Source organism: Manis javanica, chromosome 2 (genome assembly GCF_040802235.1).
Source record: "Manis javanica isolate MJ-LG chromosome 2, MJ_LKY, whole genome shotgun sequence".
NCBI lineage: Eukaryota > Metazoa > Chordata > Mammalia > Pholidota > Manidae > Manis > Manis javanica.
This window is the reverse complement of record NC_133157.1, coordinates 82,941,989-82,969,765: the sequence shown is the minus strand read 5'-3', so window position 1 is coordinate 82,969,765 and position 27,777 is coordinate 82,941,989.

Here is a 27,777-nt window from a genome sequence, read left to right as displayed (position 1 = left end):
GAAAGTACAATTAGTTATTAGAATATTGTAGAGAAAGTAACAGACCAACACTTTGCTCTCTACTTCTGGTATTGATTTTTTTCTGGGTCTGCTGTGATTTATCTTCATTTAATTACAAGGGATTTGTAAAGGCCAACCGGGGTGGCCATTCTTAGTTGCTGCAGCTCATTAAGACAAATGTAGAATCACTGAGAATAGTATTTTGAGGGTCCTATTATCCATAATGCTTCTATCTGATGAATCACAGAGACGGGCCACCATAAGCAATACATTAACAGGGCCTTTCTGTAAATTCAATGAAAACAAGTCATTACTGGAGGTTTTGGCTTGTGAGGCTTCTCCACCAGACCATGACCTCCTTGAAGATGGCCATATTCACACAGTCCCTCCCACAGCATGTGGCAGGACATTTGGCTTATCTAGGACTTTTGCCATGAACAGGGATGAAGAAACACAGCTTCCTATTGCTGGGTGCAGGTCACGTGACATATGACTTGGTCAGCTTGATTTAATGGCACAGAATTGCATGACCTTGTCTGCTTACAGACCTTCTCTGATCAAAGAATCAAACCCAAGCTCTTTAGTCTGTGTATGAAAGGGATGATATTTGCAGCCTTTCTGCAAGGCAGTAGGTTAGGCTTTGAAAATACAGATAGCAGCAACTCAATATTTGGGTTAGGGAACAGGGTTAGTGCCAAAAGACCTGGAAATGCTGTCTTATAGAGATACGTGAGAAGGAATCCAGACCATCTGTGAAAAAAAGCATAGATGCTCATGCCTGGGAGAATAGAGGCTGTTAAGAAGTGTTCCTAAAGAAATTCAAATATTCTGGAAAACAAATATTCTGTTCAGTTGCAGTTTCAAAATATTCCCGCCTGCATCACAAACACTTTCTTGATCCCCATAGCCTGTAATGGTCCAACTACATCTTCAAAATTCCTGGAGCAATGGTTGTCTGGGTGCCTCCCCTGGCACTGGATATGGTGGAGTGTGGAGTTCATTATATTTTCTGTGTAAATGCATCAGCTCCCAATCTCAAGTCTAAGCTGAGTCCAACATTGGACTGTTTCCCTGTGACTGACCACGACCTGGTCCATGTAAACACCTTGTCATCCCACGGTCCCTTGCCAAGTGAGTACTTCACCCACGGTGGGCACTTTGCAGCTCAGAGCATTTGAAATGTGGACTCCTCATGTTTTTTTACTTCTACAAGGGTGATAATGTTTGATTAGCATTATTATACTGTACATTATTGCTCTGAAAGAAATTCCCTCAGGCCTGTAGAAAGCCTCCTTATGCTGTATGCCCAGACAAAAGCCACCTGAGTTACTTGATCTGGGATACCACTGTGTGCTTAGCGAACATTCTGCAGGAGCTAATGTAGGTGGGAGACTCTCCAGTTTATGCTCCATGTGTATGCAAAGCTCCTGGGTCAGGCAGAAAGGAGATAAAAGAAAATAAGTAGAAATTAATAATATAGAGAACAAACACATGAATAACAAATTAATAAATAAACAACTTTACCATAAGGAGATTTGAGAAAGACAAATGTGGATTATTTGAAAAAACTAATAAAACTGACAAACCTCTGGTAAGACTGAATGACAACTTTGTTTTAACAAAAGAAAAGAAATTGGATTCATACTCTCAGCCAAGATGGAATTTCAGGAACAGGATCTACACAACCACCTGAAACCATGAACAAACATAGCAGAAAAAGTATACAAAATGATGGTTTTCAGTGCAGTGGAGATCAGCAGCAAAAGATGGTATGCCTGAAAGACATGGGGAAAAAGTCAGATAAGGCCTAGAAATGTTTCCTTGCAAGAGATTTCCAGTCCAAAGCATGGAGCTGGAGAGCTCAGGAGATTCCCCAAGTTGAGAAGACAAAGCCAAAAATCCAGAGAGACCAAGGCGTCTGGAGTTTACTGGGCAGTAAGCCATTGAAGGCAGCTGTACAGAGAGAGAATTCCAGAGACCCGTAGAGGTTTCCCTTCATGCATTCAACAGACTAATGAGTAGCGCATGTAGACCTCTCAAGGTAAGGGAAAGACCTTCCCAAAATCCTCAAGAGGAGTAGTGCCTAACACACACACAAGACTGGTGGTGGTGCCCTCCCATTGTGATAGGAAAAGAGCATAAGGCATCTGGCACTGGGTGAATATTCAAAAGTGGGGGTAATTAGCACTAGACTAAACTGCTCTGGTTCCTCCTAACAAAGCTTAAAACCAAGACCTCAAAGGACCAAACTTTCTCCAAGTAATTCAACAGTGTCCCACAGGAAAGATCAAGAATATTTAAAAGAATGCAAAAATATCAAAAAAGTAAAATCCACCATGTCTGGTATCCAGTCAAAAATTGCCAGACATGCAAAGAAGCAAGAAAATGCAAACCACATTGAGGAGAGAAATCAATTAAAAGATTATACACTGCAAAGGGAAAGATAGGTGAACTTGAAAACAGAGCAAGAGATAGCAGAGATGCTATCTGAAGTAAAATGGAGGAAAAATGACTTAAAATAAAATAAACAAAAATAGCAAAGCATCAGTAAGATGTGAAATCACATCAAGTGGCCTAATAATGAAGTCTCCCAAGGAGAAGGTGGGGATGGAGGGATTTTTGAAGAAATAATGACATTCCGGGATAGATAAAACTATGGAGACAGTAAAAAAATCAGTGGTTACCAGGGCTTGGGGTGAGTTGAATCTCAGTGAAACTACCCTGATATCCTAATGTTGGACAACTATCACTATATATGAACCAAAACCCATGGATGCACAATACCAAACTGAACCCAAATGCAAATGATGGACTTTGGGTGGTAATAATGTGTTGATACAGTTTCACTGGTTGTAGCAAATGCACGTCTTTAGATCAGTATGTTGATAATATGGGAGGCTATGCATGTGTAGGTACAAGGGATAAATGGAAACTCTCTGTACCTCCTCTCAATTCCACTGTGAATTGCCCTAAAAGAAAAAAGTCTTTAAGAAAAAGTAATAAGGAGTTACTAATACAAATTTAAACCAGCAAATTTGAAAATTTAAATGAAAAGAAGAAATTTCTAGAAAAATAAACTAGACTTGACTGAAATAGACTAACTAAAGAAATGAATCAATATTCTAAAACTTTCCTTCACAACTCTCTAAGAGTCAATGGCTTTTTGGTAAAATTAGCCAACTATTCAAGGAACAAATAATTCTAATAATACAGAAGTTATTCCCATAGAAAGAAGGAAAACTCCCCAAGTCATTTTCTGAGCACTGTATAATCTTGATACCAACCAGTGCATACAAGAAATCCTAGTATGATGGCCCAATCATACTAAATCTCTCAATATTTGTAAAAGATATCATGACCAAATTAACCCAGTAATGCTAGGTTGGACTAACACTCAAACACTGGTCATAGTAAAGGAAAAACTATAGTAACAGAAAATAGATCAGTGACTTACTGGGGCTGGGTGAGGGTGGGTATGGACTGCAAAGGGGCAAGAGGGAGCTATTTGTGGTGTTACAGAAGTTATAAAGCCTACTTATCCTATTATTTGCTTACATTTGCAAAAACTCCTTGAACTGTTTGCTTTTAAAGGATGAGTTCTATTGTATATGAATGATACCTCAATAAAACGGATTCAAAAATACCAATCAAAAGAATAAATCCTTTTGATAAATTAAAAGAAAAAAAATCATATGATCCTCTGAATAGAGAGTCAAGCTGATAAAGTTTAACATACATTTATGACAAAATCTTTTAATAAACTAGAAATGGAAGTAGATTTATTGACCTCATTAAAGTTGTCTACAAAACAATTAGAACAGTACCCAATGATGAAAGATTGAAACCAGATTAAAAAACTAAAGGTCAGATTATTGCAAATATTGGCATTTTAAAGAGTGAAGCAGAGCAAGGAAATAAATAAAACCTGTAAAGATTGTGAAGAAAGAAATAAAACTTTCATTATTTGCATGATTGCATAGAAAATCCACCAAGATTTATAAATGAACTCTCAGAAATAATAAAACCTTTATGAAGACAATCATGAAACTTTGTTGAAAGAAGCCATAAATTAATGAAACAATGTATGCAAAGCTATATCATATTCATGAACCAGAAGCTCTAATACAAGAAAAAATGGAAAATTACTCATACTGATCTATGGATCAACAAAATCTAGTCTTCCTTTTTTTTGGTTTTCTTTTGGTATATGACAAGTTAATTCTGAAATAGAAATGGGCAAGAATATCCAAAACAGCCCTGAATTAAAAAAAAAAAAAAAGTGGGAGGGAGGTGGGTATTTGCCTAACCACGTAATCAAGAAGTACTTCAAAATTATAGAATTATGACAGTAGGGTATCACTGGAGAAAAAGGAACATGAATGTATGAAAATCTGACTTATGACAGCGTCAGCCTTATAGTTCGATGGGGGAAAGGATGGGCTTTTCAGTAAGTAATGTTAATACAATTTCTTCAATTGATGTGGAAAAGACTTAAATTAGACTGTTTCAAAACATGCTTAAAATTCAACTCCAGGTATTTTAAAGCCTAAATTTGAAAAGCAAAAGTATGTAACTTTAGAAAATAACATAAGGGGAATAAAAATTATTTCACAAACAAAATGCAAATTTCACAAGCCATACAGTTTAAAAGAGTGATATATGATTAGATTATATTTTAAATATCTTTTATTCAAAAAGTAACCATAACAAAGTGACAGGAGAAGTCAAAAACTGGGAGAAGATATATATTACACATTATTGACAAAGACCTAATATCCAAAATGTATAATGAATTTATATGAATCAATAACAGGCAAAACCAGAGAAATGACAAAAGACATAAACAGGTATTTCATAGAAGAGGAAATATAAATGGCCAAATAAATAGAAAGTATCTCATCTCATTACTAAGGGAAATAAACATTAAAGTCTAATTAGATATTGATCATAGCTCAGGTAGGCACACATTTAAAAAGTCAGACAATAGCAAGTATTAACCACAACATGGAGCGAAAGGAACTCTCATAAGGTGTAGAGTATAATTTGGGAGTACAATTTGGTGCAACCACTTTGAAAGTAGTTCAAATAGGTTTCTCATATGATATGCATATGTGAATATTCACATGCCCCGTGGCCCTATACATACATATGGTGTGTGTATAGGGAATATACATATATCCATGACTCAGCATTCCAATATATGTGTGTGTGTGTGTGTGTGTGTGTGTGTGTGTGTGTGTGTGTGTGTACATACCAGAAAAAGTTTCTTGTGCACATGTACCAGGAGTCATGCTATGAATGTTAATAGTAGCTTTGTTCAAGGAATAATGCAAAGAAACAATGCAATTTCCCATCATCAATAGACTGAATAAATAGACCAAGGTATGACACACAGCAGATTACATACAGCAATATAAGTTTATGAACTTCAGCCACATACATCAACATGAATGAATCTCATAAATGTGAGATCAAGAAGAAGGAATACATTGCCAGAGAATTTATCCTGTGGTTATATTTATATTTGATTCAAAAAAGACAAAACTAAACAATTAATTTTCTTTAAAAAAACTGATACAGAATTGCCTCCTGGAGGTGGAAGAGAAAAGGGAATCAGAGAGACGTATCTACAGGTGGAGTTGTCAGGTTTTTCCTATAAAGGGCCGGAAAGTAAATATTTTTTGACTTTATGGGTCATACACTCTCTGTTGCAACTACTCAAATCCTCTGTAGTAGCAAGAAAGCAGCACAGAAATATGTAAACAGATGGCCATGGCTGTGTTCCAATAAAATTTTATTTGCAAAAACAGACTAAGCTAGATTTGACCTGTGGCTCTGATCCAGTGTATTAGCAATAGATTATAGAGTGTTCAATAATTATTATTAAAGAGTATATGTATGCTACCATCCAAAAGACAAACAACAACAAATGTTGGCGAGGTTGTGGAGAAAGGGGAACCCTCCTACACTGTTGGTGGGAATGTAAATTAGTTCAACCATTGTGGAAAGCAGTATGGAAGTTCCTCAAAATGCTCAAAATAAACTTACCATTTGACCCAGGAATTCCACTTCTAGGAATTTACCCTAAGAATGCAGCACTCCAGTTTGAAAAAAGACAGATGCACCCCTATGTTTATCGCTGCACTATTTACAATAGCCAAGATATGGAAGCGACCTAAATGTCCATCAGTAGATGAATGGATAAAGAAGATGTGGTACATATACACAATGGAATATTACTCAGCCATAAAAAAAAAGCAGATCCTACCATTTGCAACAACATGGATGGAGATAGAGGGTATTATGCTCAGTGAAATAAGCCAGGCAGAAAAAGACAAGTACCAAACGATTTCACTCATATGTGGAATACAAGAACAAAGGAAAACTGAAGGAACAAAACAGCAGCAGAAGCACAGAACCCAAGAATGGACTAATAGTTACCAAAGGGAAAGGGACTGGGGAGGATGGGTGGAAAGGGAGGGATAAGGGCGGGAAAAAAAGAAAGGGGGCATTATGATTATCATTTATAGTGTGGGGGGGCACGGGGAGGGCTGTGCAACACAGAGAAGACAAGTAGTGATTTTACAGCATCTTACTATGTTGATGGACAGTGACTGTGAAGGGGCATGTGGGGGGGACTTGGTGAAGGGGGAGCCCAGTAAACATAATGTCCTTCATGTAATTGTAGATTAATGATACCAAAATAAAATTAATTATATAAAAAAAGCATATATGCATGCATACATACATATATACATTTACACCTATTTGTTATTTTTGCATGCTATATTGCATAGTAAAAATTCTTTTAAAAATAACTAGACACATGTTTTCTAAAAAGTCCCTATAAGACCCTGGCCAAAGGCCACTGTGCTGACTTCTTAGGGAGACCTTCAAGGGAAAGACTCCACTGCTAAAAAGTAGGGAAGCTGAAACTCAAACCCAGACTTCACCAGCGCCTGGTCCATAGTACACATTGATGCTTGATATTATTATCCTATTAGTTCCCAGCTATCCTAAACCTTGGTAGCCATTCTCTGATGGAATTCTTTCAGCTTCACACCCTGCCTCACCCCTGTAGATGGGAAGGGTCTCCCTTCTGTGAAAGGGCTGTCACCAGGTCACCACCAGTGCCTCTGGGAGACCTTTGAGTGGTATCTAAACCTGAACTGCTTGGGTTCTGTTCGTGGCTCCACCACATAGTAGCCGCATCACCTTGGACAAATTATTTAAATTCTCCGGGCTTCACTCTCTTCATCTGTAAAACAAGAACAGCAATAGCATTTATGTCAGTGTTGAGAGGAGGATTAAATGAGTTCATACTTATTTGTTTAGATGTAAAATGTAATGCTTTATGTCAAACACTTAGAACAGTGCTTGGCACAAAGGAAGCGGTACATAAATTTTAGTTATCATTATTATCAACAACTTAAGTTCACTGTATTAACACCAAAAGTTTTCATTATTGGTTCTTCTCACTGTGGATATTGCCTCCCTTAGAAATGGGGAATTGCATGACAGTTACTCCTGATCTAGTGCATAATTGGATTTTAAAAATCCGAAGGTATAATCTAGAATAATTTGAGTTTTTTTTTCATGTATTTGACTTCTCTCTCTGTCCCCTTCATTTCTTATTTTTCTATTATTGTTTAGTTCAAGTATGATAAAAATTACCCACATCTGTTATTTATCTTTCCATCCTGGGGCAAGGCAAATGTGTATAGTTCCCTCAGGATAACAGGAACCATATGGAGCTCATGGAATTATATGTATTATCAGTTTACAAATTCAAACTTTTCCATAGATTGTCCAGAAGCAGCCCAGGGTTCTTCGGTGCAAGAGTTTGCACTGCAGTGTTTATATTCAGCAAGCATATTGGTGTAAAACATGCTTGCAGCTGGTGACTCATCAGAGTGAGGAGGCTTAAAAGTGGTTCCCAGTGTTTCCCCAACTTTGCTGTACATCAGTTACTTCAGGGACTTTTAAAAATCCATATTCTCACACCACACCTGCTGCCAGTTAAATTAGAATCCGTTGGGCAGAACCAGTGGGCAGAGCCATTGTTTTTCTTTTTTTCAAGGTGATCCCAATGTGCAGGTAAAGTGGAGAAACAACAAGAGGTTTAGAAAGAAAGGGGAATAAAAGACTTCGCATTATTTGGCCACCATAAAGGAAATGCTAAAAGATCAAAACACACCTTCATTGCAGCCATTTTTTTGCCACCCCAATTAGATGACGCACATGGTTGGGTAAAAATTTCACCCTATTCCAATCTCAGCTAGCAGCTCTGAAGTACTATACCTGAAGAATTTCATTCTTAAAAACAGCAAACACTGAATTGTCTAGGCCCAAAGGACTGAATCTTGTTCTATTAAAAAAAGAGAGACTAAGAAAAGAAACTAAATCCATTTGTCCAATTTTCAAGTCAATTGCTATTCATTCAGCAAGTTACATCCTGAGCTTAACACAAGCTCTGTGTCTGTTACGCTTAATCACATACAGTTGGCCTTCAAACAGAGATCAGAAGGTGACACATAAGGTATGTTCCAGGCACCAGCTGGCTCCAATTCAGTGTCCTGGAAAGAGCCGTGCTGAATAGAGGGCCGCTTTTCAGAGGATGGCCCACTGGAAGCCGCTCAGAAGACAATTTGCTTTGATCTCAAAAGTCATTTCACTCCCATGAAAATCTTTGGATCCTACAGCTCCCCACAATGGTTTCAGTGTCTATATCATCCTTTCCCAAATCTTCTTGCTACAAGAAACAATGAGGCATTTGAATTTACTCTGAAGAGCTGTGTTGCCATCTAGAATTGAATCCTTCAACTTGTCTTTTTTGAATAGAAAAAATATTTCAAACCATAAACTCTCCTTTGATATGTAAAACTGCCTTTGTGTAGAACCAGCTCCTGATTAGTTCAGGTAAGGGATTTTAGCGATTACAGATTATTCTATCAAATGAGAGACTGTTGCTTTGAAATAGCATTATCTCTGAAGCGATTTCTTTTTCTTAAATCTGAGATTGCTTTTGAGCATCTAGAGTTTGTTCACATAGTGTTGCTGAAGTCAGACAAAGGTTCAAATGCCAATTTCACAAATTATCTTCAGCAATTAACTTCCTTTTTAGGGGCCTCAATTGCTGCATCTCCAAAAACAAGCTGATCTTCAGAACGGCTCCCTAGGTACGGAGAGTCTGGCTAAAAGTGTGGGTTCTAGGGTCAGGCTGCGTGATCTGAATCTCAGCCGCCCCAGACTCAGCTAGATCACTTTGAGCAAGTTACATGACATTCCCATTTCCTCCCTTCACTTACAAAATCAGGATGTTTACAATGACTATTTCATAAGGAGATATAATGAATGAATGAATGAATGAAAATAATTAAATTAATAAAATATTAAAGATTAATCATTATATGTTTACTATTTATTAAATTAAATTAAGGTGTTTGAAACTTAGCACAGAACCTGGCAAATAATAAATACTTAAAATCAACTCATTGCTATCATCATATCATCAGTGTAAAGTGAAACAATGTAAATAAAGTATTTGCAGATACTTGAGACAGGTACATGCACATCTCTTCTCGCTTGTCCTTCTTCCCCTGATTCCCCAGAGGACAGCCCACCGGGCAACCTGAGGTCAAGGATGATTGGCCCACCTTTCACTATTGCTTTGGGAAGGGGCCTAGCTATTAGATTTAATTTAATAATGTTGGATTCGAATGTGAAACCAGATTGGAGAACTGTTATTTCAGAGCAAATTTCAGAGAGTTTTGAGGATAAAAACTGTATTCTAAGCAGACCCAGGAAAAAGTCAGGTGAGTGATGTTCTTAAGGGCAAAATGTAAGGGAATGCCAGAAAACTCAGAAATGAAGAGAAATAACATTTTAATGCAAAAAGTTTAATTACCATCCATGATGCACAAAATACCAAATTTTCACATTGGAGGGATCCAGTGCTCACTTGTGTGACTCACCCTAATCTTGGGCCTGATAGGTCCTGTCTTTATTTAAAATTTTGATAGTTTTTACATCATGGATTTTTGCTTGAATGTTGACCTTTTAAAACATTGCTTTAAAATATATGCTCTTGATGACTGAGTTGGGTTGTTTTTCATGAGTAATAGGAAAAAGCATAGCCACTCCATCTTCCTGGGTGCCCTAAGCATCCTTATACCTAAGCAAATAATCATTCATAAGTGAAAGCAATGAAAGCCACCCTTAGGAATGAAAAGCTTCAGAAAGAATTTTATATATATTCCCTTCCTTCAAAAATTGCTTAAAGAAATACTGTAACATTTTTAAGAATAGGGAAGATGTAGTATTTCCTTCAAATACTAATGAACAATGAAATAAAAAGCCTACTAGATAATTACAGTTATGTAGCTATGAAGCTTAATGCAAATATCAACAGTAAATCTTGAAATAGAAGACAATGAAATGTGAAAAATTAACAATCTGCATCCAGAATCATAAATGATATACATAAAAATTAAGAATTGGAAGTTTAGGGAGGAAAGAAAAAAGTAATACATTTATTATCTTTTAAAAAGGAAATGAAGATATCTTACTTTGACCTTCACAATATTTTTGGTGAAATACACATAACATAATCTTTTTAAGGTGAATAATTTAGTGGCATTTAGTACATGTGAAAATTTGATATTTTGTGCATTACGGATTATAATTTACATACTAAAACCACCACCTGTACCTAGTTCCAGAAAATTTTCATCACCTTAAAAGGAAATCTCATACCCATTAAGCAATTGCTCCCCATTTCCCTTTCCCCTAGGTCCTAGCAACCACCAATTAATATTCTATCTCTATGGATTCACCTATTCTGGGTATTTAAGATAAATGGAATTGTACTCTACCTTTTGTATCTGGCTTCTTTCACTTAGTATAATGTTTTCAAAGTTATCCATTTTGTAACATGTGTCAGGACATTATTCTTTTTTATGACTAATATTCTATTGTATATATAGACCACATTTTGTTTATCCATTCATTCACTGATAGACATTTCGGCTATTTCTACCCTTTGGCCGCTATAGATAATGCTGCTATGAACAGGCATGTATATATATTTGTTTGAATATATATTTTCAAAGTTGTAGAAGAAAACATTGCAGCATATGTTCATGATCTTGGATTTGACAATGGATTCTTAAGCATGACACCAAAAGCACAAGGAACAGAAGAAAAAAAATAGATACATTGAACTTAAATAAAATAAAAAACTTTTGTGCTGCAAATGATAGCATCAAGAAATTGAAAAGATAATTAATAAAATAAGAGAAAATATTTGCAGATCTGGGTACAAGGGACTTGTGCCCCAAAAATATAAAGAACTCTTACAAACGTAAGAACAAAAAGACAAACAATGTAATTTTAAAAATTGACAAAGGACTTGAACACATATTTCTCCAAAAAGATACGCAAAAGCCCTCCAACAAGCTCATGAATGATCCTCGCCATCATTAGTCATTAAGGAGCTGCAAATCAAAACGACAATGAAGTACCATGTCACACCCACTAGGATGGTTAGAATTTAAAAAAATAGAAATAATAAGTGTTGGTAAGTTGTGGAGAAACTGGAACTTTCAGATATTGCTGCTAGGAATGTAGTGATTCTGCCACTATGTAAAAGTTTGGTGGTTCCTTAAAACTTGAGCATAAAATTACCATATGATTCAGCATTCCTGGTTATATGCCCAAAAGAATAAAAGCAAATGCTTTTTATAATTTTAATCATGAAAATATTACATCATATTTTCAGGTAAGAGTTAACTGCTAGTAGAATAAGTACATAGGGTTAAAAGAAAGGAAATTTAGTGAAATATGCTAAACAGAAAAGAAAAATAAAAGATTAAAATAACACTATAGCTATCTCTTAGGAAAATAAATACAAATGGGTTAAAAAACCCATTTAAAAAAAAAAAGAACAAACAGAAAGATTATCAGAGTGGTTCAACCAATCTACTTCAAATATATGTTTGTGTTTTAAAGGATGCACCTAAAAGAACATTATTTATAACTAACAATAAAGGGATTGCAAAAAATGTTTTAGTCAGAGATATTTTGTTTTTGTACCCTTCAACTACCAAATGGTCTACAGACCACCTGATGGACTACCAGGGAGCCCTTAGCTGCCAAGTGGGCAATCTGGGGAAGCTTAAACTTTTAGGAAGAACTAGAAATAGCCTCTCAGTGCTATGTCTGCTTGATGCCCCCAAACCTGAGCCAACTACAAAACTGTCTGACAATTACTCTATGGAATGTTATGGACACTGTTCAAGTCAAGGCTTATGCAGGTAAAACATAATCAGACATGACTAAAAGAACTGCATGGTCTTGGATACTTGGTTGAGAAACTTGTCTCACAAGCGATAGCAAAAGGATCTAGGTTCCTTGTTTCTTACATGGTTTGGCCTCATTCACTCATTCATTTATTCAGCCCGTGCCAAGTCAATGCAGGTTCCTATGTTAAACTTTGGGAATTCAGCAGTAAACAGATCTTGAATTCAGACAATTGAGCTTACATTCTAATCAGAGGAAACATACAATAAACAAGGAAAGGAGAGAATAAATATAATTTCAGAAAGCAATTTTAGTGCTACTAAGCATTATAAGAAGGCTAAGAACTAAGAAAATAAAACAAGAGTAATGGGTTAGAAAGTGCTTGGGGACCGGACCACTTAGCTTTGGTGATGAGGAAAGGTTTCACTGAAGAGACATTTAAGCTGAGCTGTAAATGCAAGAAAGGGGCAGGTTTAATATAAATGGTATTGAGACATATTGAAGGATCTGGGGGAGGTCATCTAAGTCAAGGGAAACAGCCGGTGTGAAGGGCCTGGGACAGGAAGAGCTCGCTCAAGTGCAGGGACAGCTCATGGTCTCTGCTGCAGTCAGCTTTTCTGACCAACAGAAATCCATATGACTCCTTCCCACACAAAGAACAAGCACATCCTCTCTTGAATGGAGATATTCAAATGCCCCATCATTCACATCATGCAATTTAATGTCTATGATCTCTGGGTGATACATAATTCTTTCCAACAGATCCAGCCTTGGTTCCTTAGTGTATAAACTAAATGCTTAAGTATTTGCTCCCTGACTTGTGCACTAACATAAAATGCAGTGGTGGGGCAAAGACAGAATAGCCACTATTAAAACTTAGGACAGGAAGCACGGGAAACATGCAGCAGTTACTGGTCCACAGCAGTGATGGAATCTTGCTAGTCAGGCGTTAGAAAGGCAGATGCCTTATCCTGATAGTGATTTGGCAGCCATTCTGCCCTCTGGAAGGCACTCCTTGTCACTCGCTCTCCATAGCTCCTAAAAGTTTTCTTGTTATCTCTCTCCAAGGGTACATCTGAATTGTAGGAAGTGGAGAGTGCATGCTCCCTGAGAATGGTAATATTTTCAACTGCTTCCTACTGGCACAAGTTTAGGGTCCCAATGGTTGTTTTATGACTTCAACAGGGCTCATGGTTTTTTTTGGCAATATAATGTCTCCAACACTTAGAAAACTTCCAATCTATCTGTTTCCATACAGTGTTCTTTCATAGACATTATTCCTTTATGTGCTTTATCTCTATGCTTCTTCAACCCACCGTATCTTCTCCCCTACTCTACTTTAAGGCCTTCTGAAATAAGACTCAGCTTAGATGGACTGTAACACCTTAGGTGGACTGTAATTTTCATTGAAAGGCTGAGGATTTTATTTTAGTTGAGCACTTCATAAAACCTCTGGCACATGAAGATGTTTTAGTCGTATTTCCTACGATTTGGGGTCCAAAAGCAAGTGGCTTCTCCAAATTTGCAAGGCCTTTAATTGTTGATTGCAAATCAGCCATTTCTTTCTTTAGCTCATGTCTTTCCTATAATCTCTTTATGTAAACAACAAATGTAACAGAAAGTAACACACTATAACGTTCTAATTTCTCTTCAACAGCGGTGGTTTGCTAGCTATGTTATCATGACAGCAGTTTCACCAATGTTTTTTACTGCATAGGCTGAGTCTCCACCTTTCCAACCTGTTCTACTATTTCTCCTTCACCTACTTATTGACCATGCCAATACACTCTACATTGTTTTTAGCACACCAACATCTCCTTTCAAGGTACTAGTTTCTGTATTAGTTATGGGAGACTAAGCTCCCGTGAGAAGAGGTTGTTGGGTCAATCCAGATGAAATAGGATGGGGGCTTATAGTGAATGAGCAGCGGAAATGACAGGACATGGTCAAGTGTCAGATGAAACTTAGAGGTAGAATCAATAAGAAAGGTTGATGCACTGGCCAGGGAAGCTCTAGGAAAATAGTAAAGAATCTCTTAGATGCTTGGTCTGCATGACTGGGTGAATGGTGGTCCCATTTTCCAAAATGGAAACATCTGGTATTTGGCTTCACTCAGATTTGAAAGACAAAAAGGAACCAACCAACCATGTATATATGGAAAGAAAGAGAGAGAGATAGAGAGGAAGAAAGAAAAGGAGGGAAGGAAGGAAGGAAGGAAGGAAGGAAGGAAGGAAGGAAGGAAGGAAGGAAGGAAGGAAGGAAGGAAGGGAGGGAGGGAGGGAGGGAGGGAGGGAGGGAGGGAGGGAGGGAGGGAGGAAGGAAGGAAGGAAAGAAGGAAGGAAGGAAGGAAGGAAAGAAGGAAGGAAGGATGGAAGGAAGGAAAGGAGGACAGGAGGAAGGAAGGAAAGAAGGAAGGAAGGAAGGAAAGGAGGAAGGAAGGAAGGAAGGAAGGAAGGAAGGAAGGAAAGGAGGAAGGAAGGAAGGAAAGAAGGAAGGAAGGAAGGAAGGAGGGAAGGAAGGAGAAGAGAAGGGAGGGGAGGGGAGGAGGAGAGAACTAAAAGAACTAATGAATATACTTCTATGATGAAAACAGCATGAGGTATTAATCGTTTTACAACTTGCTGAAATTGCTTTGTAATATAAAAACTTTTACCTGTGAAGGACATGATTCTTAAATTATTTTCTGAGGAGTAAGACATTCTTAAATCATTTAAATCATTATGGGTACATATTATTATGTCCTTGAACAAAGCAAGCACATGAATTGCTGTATATACTTTTAAAAAGGATGAAAAGGAATTAAATTCAAGTCCTTATCTATTAGCAATAAAATATTCACTAGTAATTAAGAATTGATGTTAAAATTTGATATTTGAATCCCAAAGTGAGCAAAATCTTTTTATTTTTTTCTCTTATATTTCAGTGTTGGTTCGAATTTCTCTGCATTGAAGTACTTCATTGTCGGAATATTAGGGCAAAACCCTACAGAACAAGTGGAGTGCTGAAAAGTATATCCCTAGCCTAGGGTCGGAGAACAAGTGGGGCTTAGAGGAAGAGGGTCTTAAAGGCCAAATTTGGGTGTGAGGAACCTGACTGGCCCAAATCTTTGTCACACCGTCGGTTATGTTAGTACAGACACTGCTTAAGTAGGTTACCATCATTATTGAATTATTTTTGGCATGAATGCCCACTTTCATATGCTAAATAAACATGTTCAGACGTTTTCCCTTCTCTTTGCATATGTTTGTCTGGTCTAAAGTAGACAATCACAATATTTTGCATTCACTGAAAACTTTTTATTCATGAGATTTCAAGTACTTGGGTAGAATAAACACTCTAATAACTTTCCCTGGTCCCTGAAGTCCCAACTTCACTGGAGCTTGCAGTTTTTCCCGGGCACTGGGCCAACTCAGGTACCCTTCTGTCTCCACCCTTTTTTTTCCCTTTCGTATTAGAAATATGCTCAAGAATAGTGCACCACACGTTTTCTTCCGAGAAGTCTTTCTCCACAGAGGTGCGTCTCCACAGAGAGTCATCGTCTATTTGAAGTCTTTTCTTATCCTTCTCCCACCCTACCCCCACCCAGCACTTTCAGCATAACTAAGTACTTCTTCCATTTAAACCTCCATGTTACCCTATTCAAATCTCTTTAATGGCTTAGTCAGAACTATGAACTTCCCAATGAGAAAGACCTGGCTGTGAATTCTAGCTCCTCCACTAGCCAGTTGTGTGTGTTTGGGTTCAATGTGCTTATTTCTAAACATATATAACAATTTGTGGGGAAAATGAAACTTTTTAAGGATTCCCACCTGGTCTTAAGAGCTCCCATTGTGTATATAATAAGAGCCTGTTTGCATATTGATGGAATATTTACTTGCGGCACACTCGTAATCAGTCATGGGAGTTCAGGGCCTGGGGAGGGGTGGAGAGGCTGTCCTTGCCTGAGTTCCTGTAGGTAATTGGGTGGGCACCCAGCCAGTCACCAGGGACCTGCTCACAGTTCCTTCTGGACCAAGGGGCATTGGGGGGGCAAGGAGCAGACCTTGGGGGTCAAGTGAGAAGGGAAAGAGCCGGGCATCCCCAGTGGTGAGAGCTGGGTAGCCAAGGGGGCTCAGAGCAAAATGCTGCAGGGGAGAGAGCAGAGCAGCCGGGGCACAGAGCGAGGGGAGACTGAGCCTTGAGAATAAAACCTTTAATCCCCAACCTCTCACCCTTGTTTTCCTTCTGTCTGACTGGATTCATGGAGGGCTTGTCGCAGGCAGGGAGCCCCCTACTCCTGGAGTACACAGCTGCTCTGACCACAAGGAATTGCTGTGAAGATCCTAGGAGACAGTGCAGGTAAGAGACCTAGCACAGCACCTAGTACGTGGGAAGGACTCAGTCACTGGCAGCCGTTGATGGTCGTGGTCCAGGTCAGCTGTGCTGATTTCATCATCATTGTTCTCCTTGCTACTTTGGCAATTTCAGTAACTTTTTGCATATACTTATTCATGTGACTTTCTCAATTATGTTGTCTCTAAGTCCCAGAATGACAGGGACCTGACTTACTCGATCTTGTTTTCGCAGCACCAAGTACAGGACCTTCATCAATGTTGGCTGAATTTATGAATGAACTACTTTTGCCCACAGTCAGCATCTTTGTTTTACTTTCTAGATAACTCGTAATCCTCAATCAACAAATGGCAGCTTAGACTCAGTTCCAACCTTCTTTCCCTTGCAAATTGTTTATTCAGTCAGTGACACTCATAGATTTTAAATTCAGCTCAGACCCAAAAGATAAGTCAAATGAGCTCACAGCTAAGGAAGAAAAGCTTGGAAGAAGAGCTTCATTTCTGGTTAAGAAAAATAACATTCAGTCCTCAGTAATAAGAACTATTTTACACTGCTTCTTTTTACCTGAGTTCTAACATCTTCAAACTCAATTAATTTTATAACTTTATTTGTGCCTATTGATGAAATCTCATGGAATCTCAGTGTGATGGGACTTAAAGGCCCATACTTAAAGATTGGAGGAAATGTACACATTTCCTCTGTAACAACTTTAATAGTGCTTAAAAGAGGCTTCCATTTGACAAGGATCCCACTGCTTCTCTTAAAAGCATATATATTTACAACTATAATAAATGAAAGCTATCTAAAGGCCAGGTGTTTACTAAATGATGTTTTCTAGATGCTTCACATATGTTATTCACAATTCTCAGAGCAGTTCTAAGAAGCAGATATCCTAGAATCAGTCATATTTTTAGTTTCAGGTAGGAATATTTCATTTAAGTAGCTTAAGCATTAATTATCTAATATGACAAGAAGTATGAAGAAGGACAGCCAAGGACTCATTCAGCAATTCCACAGTATTACCAGCGACCTGTCAAGCTCTTCCCAGCCATCCCCCCAACCTTTTGCACATTGATTTCATCCTTGTGACTGCTACCTCATGGATTCAAGGTGGCTGTCAATTCTATAGGCATCACATCCACCACCAGCAGCCCAAGGGGGAAACAGGAGACAAATGCCTTTTCCTCTTGAGGCTCTATCTTAAGACTTCCTTTTCTATTTCTTTGGCCAGAAGTGTTTATTCTTCCTGCTCACCTTAGAGCACTCACTGATGAAGGAGAATGGAATTATTATTGCTGTTTTAGACCAATCAGCATTTTTCCACTGGGCCTGGATCTTCCCTGAGATTAAGAGATGTCTGCAGGTTAACTGAACCTAAAATCTAGGTCCCATTTGTAAAGAGGAAGGTGCTAAATGGCTATGTGGTTAGAAATTAATTGTGTCACAACTATTATCACCAATTTATAGCTAAAGAAAGAGAGGCTCAGAGAAGTTTAAAAATATCTTTAGTAATACACAGATCACAAGTAAAATACAGAATTTCAATCTTCAACACCATGCCAGATTAAGGAATCCTTAACAGATCTGAGGCTTGGCAAAGAAGAGGACGCCCTTTTAGGATCAGGGCATTCCTGAAAAAGCTTAAATAAAGAGAAGAGTGAAGAGCAAAAGTATTTTTTGAGATGCCTACTATAAGTCAGGCACTGTGCTATTAACATTATTTCAATAAGATATAGAGCAATTGGCTTCACAGAGAAGAGCCTAGAGAGGTAGATAATTAGCCCAAGCTCACACAGTATTTCAAGTATAGTAATTTGAAACCAGGAATTCTAATTCTATAGGTCATATCCTTTGCACGTTTCTGCCCTGTTCTTTTACATAAACATGCAAAATGGGACATCTGGAATTACATGAACTCTATGAGCTGGAAAGTCTGAAATCAAGCAAAGGGTTGCTGGTAGAAGGGAGGTAGAGGATAGATGGTTGCCCAAGAATCCTTTCATTCCTCTAATTGCTGGTCTTATGTTTCCATATTGCATTGATTTTCTTGTTGCCACTGAATCAGTCCTGCAGAAACAACTCTGCTTCTGACAGTTTCCCATAAACCTGTCACAATCCAAATTCTTATTTATTTAAGAGGAACCATACATTTACAGCCACATGAACAACTTGGTGGCTGTGGGTGGTAGAGAATCGGCAGAGTGACCCAAGTCACCTAAATAATGTGGAAACCCTCATCTTCCATCCTGACAGTCTGCCTTTGAGATGTTGTCTGGATTTGAAAGTGGAAATTGATTTTGAGCTGAGGTATGTTAATAATTACTTCTGCAAAGCTCTTACTGTCATATGCCATCTCTGTGTGGGAACTCTTCTTACCTAGGAATAACATGAGTGATAAGAAGTTCAAAAGAGCAAACATCAAAGAAGCTTCTTTGGGGAGTAAAAATGAGGAGAGGTCTTCCACAGTTCAACGCTTTGTTGGTAAGTAAAGCCATGGAGGGGGGCAGCCTTGGTCTGGAATGCCAGTTTTGCCACTTTCTGGCTTAAGAATACCAATCTACTGGATTCTTCTGAGTTCCTTATTTGTCTAAGCAAAGCTGACAAAATTGAGCTCTTGAAGGTCTGTGGGCATAAAGAGAGGCAAAACTCCACACCCTGCTTGGCACAGGTGCACACCGCTGTGGCTTCCCCAGATGTCTTTCTGAAATGGCACATTTCTACCCACTCAGACCAGGACTAAAAGGCACACCTACTCCAAGACCCAGCCTCACAGTGAAGAAAAGCAAGAACAACAGAAGGCCCCTTAAACATTTGGTAGTCATCAGATAGGGGGCCCCGATGTCGTAGGTCAAAGTCTGACATTACAGCTAAGGGAAGCCAGTTGTCTGAAAGTGGAAAAACTGTCTGGCAATTAAGAAAATTTATAGATATTTCTCAAACTCCTTGGGGCTGGGTTGGAGGAAAGGGGAAGACAGGGTAGTGGTATGTATTTTATCAAAAGCTCAAATAAATCCAGATCCAATTAGAATCACCGCTCAGAGATATAAAAAGTCAAAAGAGACAGGGAAAAGGCCCAAGAAATATTTTGCAAGGTGTTTGCATTTGGGACTGCAGGCCCAGCCTGCAGTTTCTTTCTCTGCCTGCTCAGGCTAGCACCCCCTCACTTGTTTTTATCAACAGCCTCCAGAGGAAAGATTTGAGAGACCTTGTTTTCCAACCAACTTGGATACTGTCTCACTCTCTAATCCAGAAAGCAGATGTTCTTGGTTCAACCTTGGAAGTAAATGGCATTTTTTGAGTTATTTGTTCATTCATTCATTCATTTATCTACTTTTAATCTTGTTTATTTTTATTATTTATTTATTTATTTTGGCGCAAATATTTGCACAATTTAAATACATTCTCTCCAGGGAATATTTCTATTTGGGATCTGACTTTGGCTTCATTTGTCCTTTGCACAGACTTCCAGCTTAACAGGGAATGGCTGGATACTGTAACTTTCTGGCACAAATAGCAAAAGAAAAGAGAAGTTCTTTTCCAGGGCCAAATTGTTTGCACTCTTTGTCTTGCCACTGCCACCTCAGCCCCCTGGGAAGGGTTGGATTTCTTCACATCCATCACGCCCACAGAGGCCATGTCAGGAGCCCGGCCAGGCCTCTCCCTTGTCCATCTATAGCTGATTATTCACCACATTGTGTGCTGGCGACCAGAGCCAGTGTCAGAAAAGGTGCATTCCTGTCCAGCCGCTCAGGACACTGACCCTTTTGTGAGCCAACTTGCCTCTCTTGTTCCCATATCCATGGCCTCCCATCAGTGTTCAGAGCCCTTTTAAGTGTGAGCTTGTAAGGCATCACTTTTCCAAAAATTTTGGCCCATAACCATCAACATTCATATATGAATGAAAAGATATGTTGGTAATAAAGCCAAACATAACAATTAACGCATCAGGATTCCCAAGTGCAATTTGCAATAGCAGATCATGTTGCCCTTGATGTCAGAGCTTACATCTCCTTAATCTAATAAAAGTGTACAGAGATTTCTCTAAATCTGGGTCCTGCACATGAAAAAATGCTATTTGACCATTTGACATTTTGTCTGAGCCTACCATCTTGAAAGTGCTCCAGCTTGCTTTATACCCTTTTGAAAATTTTTCTTTTATCTGTTGAAGTCAGATTTACAAACATTTTAAAGGGGTAACGGTTTAGCTGATCAAAGTCAGAGTCATAAGTAAGCCTGGAAATTCCTTATCAGGCACCAATGGCAATATTTCTTGGTACTGCTTAGATTAAGAATTCGGAAGCAGTGGAGAAATGAGCCGAAACTGTTTGCCTCTGAGATTTTTGTCTTTTTTTTTTTTTTCCAAAATGAAAGACAGCAGTCCTTGCGATCACACATTATTAAAGCATTGTAACTGGCTAGATTCCCTTCAATACCTTATCCTAGTGAGGCCAGTTCTGACATGGGTATTGTACACATGCAGAGTACCAGGGATTGCATACTTGGTGTCTGTGGGGCCACATAACAGGAGAGCATGGAAGGGCATGAGGTAGAGAGTGGGGAAGGAGACAGCCACGGTGAGCATGCTCTATCTAAAGGGACTGCCTCTGCCTGACTCCATGGGAATGCAAATGTGGCAACATCTTCTGCTCTTTTTTTCCAAGAAAAGTCAGAAATGCTGGTGCTTAGCTGGAATCTTTAAACGATGGCAATTAATTCAAATTTTAAAAAGTCCCATATGCATTTATGAGTCTGATTGTTGTGTTCAGCCCATATTATAGCAGTTTTAAACTCTGCAACAGACTAAGACTTGGGAATTTGTCTCTAACTAGACAATCTGGAGTCCTGTGCATGGGGAGGTATAGTGGCCTTTTCCCCGAGACATCCCAGAGAGCCTGTCCCTTGATCCTTCTGCATGGAGAGTGGTCCAAACAGACGACCACTTGTCCACAGCACATCCTATGGGCCTTCCCCATTGTCAACATACATGGGGGGTTGACTCACTTACACAGTTATTCATTTTCTATGGATGCTGTAACAAATTACCACAAATTTAATAGCTTAAAATAACACAAATTTGTTACTTCGCATTTCCATAGGTTAGAAGTCAGACAGGCAAAAACCAAGGTGTTGACAGGGCTGCATTCTTTTCTGCAGACTCTCCAGGAGAATCTGCTTCTCTGTCCATCCCAGCTCTCTGAGGTCGCCCTCGTTCCTTGACTAGTGGCCCCTTCCTCCATCTTCAAAGCTGGCAGCGGTGATGGAGTCCTCACGTGGCAGCATTCTGGCCTTGCAACTATCATGACACCTCCCCTGACTCTAACTCTCTGTCCCTCCTACTTTTGAGGCTCCTTCTGATTACATTGGATCCACCCGGATAAGATCAGCTGGGGGGCAGTGTAAATGACCCTGTTATATAGCTCAACATTTCACATGTTCTAAGATCAGGACCTGGATATCTTTGGGGGACCATGATTCTGCCTGCCACACAGAAGAAGGTCTGTTGAGAAGTCAATGGGAGCAGCTGAGAGTGAAGTTCCAGAACAGGACCAGTGAGCCACAGGCACCTGCCTGAAGGGAACCCCCCCGACAGTGAGTAAGAAATTACTCTCCTACTCTGAGGGCTACTAGGGTTTGCTACTTGTCCTCGTTCTTTCTCTTGTTGAGTTCAGGAACCATTGGCTGTCGCCAGAGTACCCAAACCAGAGTGTAAGCAGCTGTGAAGGGTTCAGGGAGCCACCAAAGGATGAACATGGAACCAAGTGTCCGTGATGCCTGCTTGAAACACCTGGTTTTCTAGAACAGGTACAATAGCTTTATTCAGCCTTCATGAATTCTCTGTCTCACAGGGCACTTCACATAATATTCCTTCAGTTATTTCTGCAGTTGAATCACAGGAAGTTTTCTCTGATGATTTCTCTTCCCTAATCTTCTGAGGCTCTCACTGTTCTCATCATTTACCATTCACTTTGTTCTTTTCCACGAAAAAGACAAAGATTCAGGGGGCAGATATCATTTCCTGTCTATCCACTTAAAACCTCTGAAATCAAGGACTTAGCTTTGTTTTTCTTTGTCTTTTTTTTTAACGTTCTAAATTTTTACTGAATGGCTTCACTGTCTATAGTGTTGTGTCAGGGCTGAGATGGGGAGACTCCAAAATGAATAAAACATCCCCTGGCCCTCATACCCTTATCAAGTATACAACTGAGTAAAAGATGTGACAGAGGAGAAAGGATGACTGGATGTTGGAGAGCAGAGAGTGTTCCACAGGGGTCAGGAATGGAACTAATGAGCTTCAAAGAGCCAAACTGGAACATCACTCTTCTGATGCTTTTCTGCCTTTAACTACCATTTCAATTCAGTGATTTAAGAGAGAATATTCCAAGTTCTGAGGCAGAAATGGAAATCAGCATGGGAGGTCAGAGTTAGTGCCATGGGTGAGGATAAGGGGGTAATGAAAGATGGGGATCCCTTAGATTTCATTCCATTTCAGACATATTTTGGCCAAAGTCTTGCTCAAAATTTTTTTATGGTTGCAAATGTAGGCCAACTTGTGAAATTCAAGAGACAAAAAGAATCATATGAAAACAAAGCCACAAAATTGTTAATGTTAATTATCTATGTGTCATATAGCTCATTATATTGCAATGATTTGAAAAGAAGCTTATCTTCCCCTCCAGGTAAGATTTTTAGGAAAAGATGGATTTTATTTTCCTTGTATTTCCATACTTGAGTTGTATTTTGCACTTTGTATATGCTTAACACAGGCATGTGTTGAATTCTACTCTGTATTGCTCTGAATTCTGCTCTCCCTTCCAGGACATGGAATCACATGAACATGGTGCTAGGCAGAACTTTGACCCCATGACCTTCACCTCCTTGCATTATGTCTGGCATTATGTCATGCAATTAAGGTTGATAATCAGCTGACCTTACAATAGGGAGAGTACCCTGAATTATCAAGGTAAAGCTGATATAATCACACAGGCCCTTAAAAGCGAGTTGATGGAATTTACCTCCCACAAACCATTTCTACAGTGTGTTTTAAAGGGACTGCTCTAGGCAGAAGTGCTCTTAAGGCTAAATAGCTGTCACCAGAGAAAATAAAACCACAGTAAAGGAAGACCAATTAATTACTAAGCAAATGCAAAATTAAATCAACTACCCACAAAGTCAGTCAGGAGATACACAAAGAGTACAGAATATGACACCTAATATATAAAGAGTGTAAAATGAAGAAGAACAGAGAAAATAAGAGGCTTTAGATTATGTTTAAAATAGTGTAATAAGTGAATTAAATTATACTGTTAGATAGTGAAGAAGCTGCTCTTGCACCTTTGGTGACCATGAATCTAAAGCCTGCAGTGATAATAAGGACACATCCATCGATAAACACCATAAATGTAAATGGACAGAATACACCAATTAAAAGACATAGAGTTTCTGAATGGATAAAAAAACAAGACCCATCTACATGCTGCCTACATGAGACTCACTTTAAACCCAAATATATACACAGACTAAAAGTGAAGGGATAAAAAAAGATATTTCATGCAAATAATAGGGAGAAAAAAGCAGGAGTTGCACTACTTATATCAGACAAAATAGACATCAAAACAAAGAAAGTAACAAAAGACAAAGAAGGACATTGTATAATGATAAAGGTCAGTCCAACAAGAGGATATAACAATTATACATATCTACACACCCAATACAGGAGCACCTAAATATGTCAAACAAATGCTAACAGAATTAAAGGGGGAAATAGAATGCAATGTATTCATTTTAGGAGACATCGACACACCACTCACTCCAAATGACATATCAACCAGACAGAAAATAAGTAAGGACACAGAGGCACTGAAACACACATTAGAACAGATGGAGCTAGCAGACATCTCCAGAACACTCCACCCAAAATCAGCAGGATACACATTCTTCTCATGTGCCCATGGAACACTTTGCAGAATAGATCACATACTAGGCCACAAAAAGAGCCTCAGTAAATTAAAAAAGACTGAAATTGTGCAAACCAACTTCTCAGGCTACAAAGGTATGAAACTAGAAATAAATTATGCAAAGAAAACAAAAAAGCCCACAAACATGGAGGCTTAAATACATTCTCCTAAATAATCAACGGATAAATGACCAAGTAAAAACAAAGATCAAGCAATATATAGAGACAAGTGAAAACAACAGCTCAACAGTCCAAAACCTATGAGATAGAGTGAAAGGAAAGTACGTAACAATACAAGCCTATCTCAAGAAAGAAAAACAATCCCAAATGAACAGTCTAAACTCACAATTAATGAAACTAGAAAAAGAAGAATAAATGAGGCCCAAAGTCAGGAGAAGGAGGGACATAATAAAGATCAGCAGAAATAAATAAAATTGAGAAGAATAAATCAACTGAAAGAATCAATGAAACCAGAAGCTGGTTCTTCAAGAAAATATACAAAATAGATAAACCCCTAGCCAGACTTATCAAGAAAAAAAGAGAGTGTACAGACACAAACAGAATCAGAAACAAGAAAGGAATATAAACATGAGCAACCGTTTCTTGAACACATCTCCTCAGGCAAGGGAAACAATAGCAAAAATGAACAAATGGGACTACATTAAACTAAAAAGCTTCTGTACAGCAAAGGACATCATCAGTAGAACAAAAAAAGCACCCTACAGTGTGGGAGAATATATTTGTAAACAAATTACGATAAGGGGTTATCATCCAAAATATATAAAGAGCTCATATGCCTCAACACCCGAAAAGCTAATGACCCAATTAAAAAATGGGCAGAAGATCTGAAGAGACACTTCTCCAAAGAAGAAATTCAGATGGCCAACAGGCACATGAAAAGCTGCTCCACATCGCTAATTATGAGGGAAATGCAAATTAAAACCACAATGAGATATCACCTCACACCAGTTAGGATTGTCAACATTCAAAAGACAAGAAACAACAAATGCTGATGAGGATATTGAGAAAGTGGAACCTTCCCATACTGTTGGTGGGAATGTAAATCAGTTCAACCATTGTGGAAAGCAATATGGAGGTTCCTCAAAAACTGAAAATAGAAATACCATTTGACCCAGGAATTCCACTTCTAGGAATTTACCCCAAGAATAAATAAGCTAGAGGGTATTATACTCAGTGAAATAAGCCAGGTAGAGAAAGACAAGTACCAAATGATTTTACTCATTTGTGGAGTATAACAAAAAGCAAAACTGAAGGAACAAGACAGCAGGAGACTAACAAACTCCAAGAAGAGACTAGCAGTTACCCAAGGGGAGGAGTGGGGAGGGAGGGAGGGAGAAGGGGATTAAGGAGCATTATGATTAGCACACATAATGTATGGGGGTCACAAAGAAGACAGTGTAGCAAAGAGAAGACAAGTAGTGACTTTATAGCATCTTCCTACACTGATGGACATGACTGCAAAGGGGTGTGGGGAGGACTTGATAATATGGATGATTGTTGAAACCACAATATTGCTCATGTGAAACCTTCATAAGATTGTATAATAATATCTTAATTTAAATAAAGAAAGAAAGAAAATAACCCAAATGTACTTGGAGGTGGATTCTCCATCAAAGTTTCCAGAGGGAATGCAACCCTGCTGACACCTTGATTCTAGTCCAGCGAGATCACAAGTTCTTTGAAAGTAGGGACCAGGTATTAGTCTTCATTATCTCTTCAGAGAAACCATTTATTTCTGCCAATGGTGTATCCAAAACCCATTTGGGAGAGAAATGGGAGTAGGCCCAGCCATGGGAACGGAATAGTTTTCAGACTGGCATCTACAGTGGGAAATGTGGCAGTCAGGTGGGAGTGCTAAGCTCCAATCCACCAGGAGGGGCTTTGCCAAACGCAAAGGAGAACCGAGTGAGGTAGCGCAGGTGCCACAGGAACCCAGATATACACACAGATATACAGAGCCAGGAAAGGAAGGCAAGTACAGGTGGGTTGGAAGCAGGAGGCAGGACCGGGGAGATCACCCGAAGCATCTGCTGGGGTGGGACGTTCACCTTTTGAGCCTACTGAGATGTAACTGGCCTAACTTAAAGGGTCTAGGGCAGGGTAGTATGTGTGTCCAGAGAAGGCTATTTCCCTAGCTGGCAAGTGACTGCATTTCCCTATCACCAGACTGCCATCAAGATGTAGCTTTCAACCTGAGTATTTTCCCTAATATTCTAGAGATGAGCTTCACCCCTGCAGAAGTCTATAGAGTCCAAATTTACAGCTAACCAAGCTTGGGTGGACCTTGCATTACTTCACTTGTACCCATAATTGAAGTCCAAAATCTCAAAACGAATCTGTACCCCACCTGCCCAGGCCCCAGTTGTACAGCCTACCTTCCTTTTGCATCTCAGCTAACCTTGAGAGCCCTGGTGGTTCTTTCTCAGAACTACAGATCACCCCCAAATCAAGGTTTTCAGCTCACCAATCCCAAGTGGTCACCTCTCCAGCTAAGTCACCCCTGGAAACTTATTTTAAACTCTTTTAGTGGAGAGAAATACTTGGATCTTTGCCTATGTTGCAAAGTCTGAGCATCAGATTACACACTCAGAGCGTCTATTTTTTTAATATTATGTGTCTGTACTATTTAAACATACATGGAAAGTAGTATTTTTTTCCTAACAAACTAAAGCTTGCTGGCGCCAGCATTGCATTGGTGACTGTGACCATTGTGTGAGCCGTGTCACTGGGATGCATTTAGAGGCCTCGGTGACATAGTCTGAATGTGCAGGGTGGAGCTTGATTGGGACATGGAATGTGGGCCTTCCCTTTGCTTTTCTGGAAAGTGGGATAATTATTGACCTTAGAAAAATTTCATTAATCACTCAAATGTCACATCCTGTGTCTCACGGTGGCCCACGGTGGGCCCTCGGATACTGAAATGTTACTCTCCTTCTACTTGCAGAGATTCTTTTTAAATAGAGGATTTTGTTCCTTTCTGTACTCTTTTTCAAGTTTAAAAAACATTCTGAACCATGTATCCAAGCTCTGTAAGCACATGTGTTTGGTGAAGCTCCATATTTCAAGAGGAAAAGAATGAGATCCTTTGAACATAGTTTCCAAGAGTCTTAACTGGTTAAGAGCCTATTTTATCTTCCACGTCTGTGAATAGTTTGCAAATGATGTAGCCA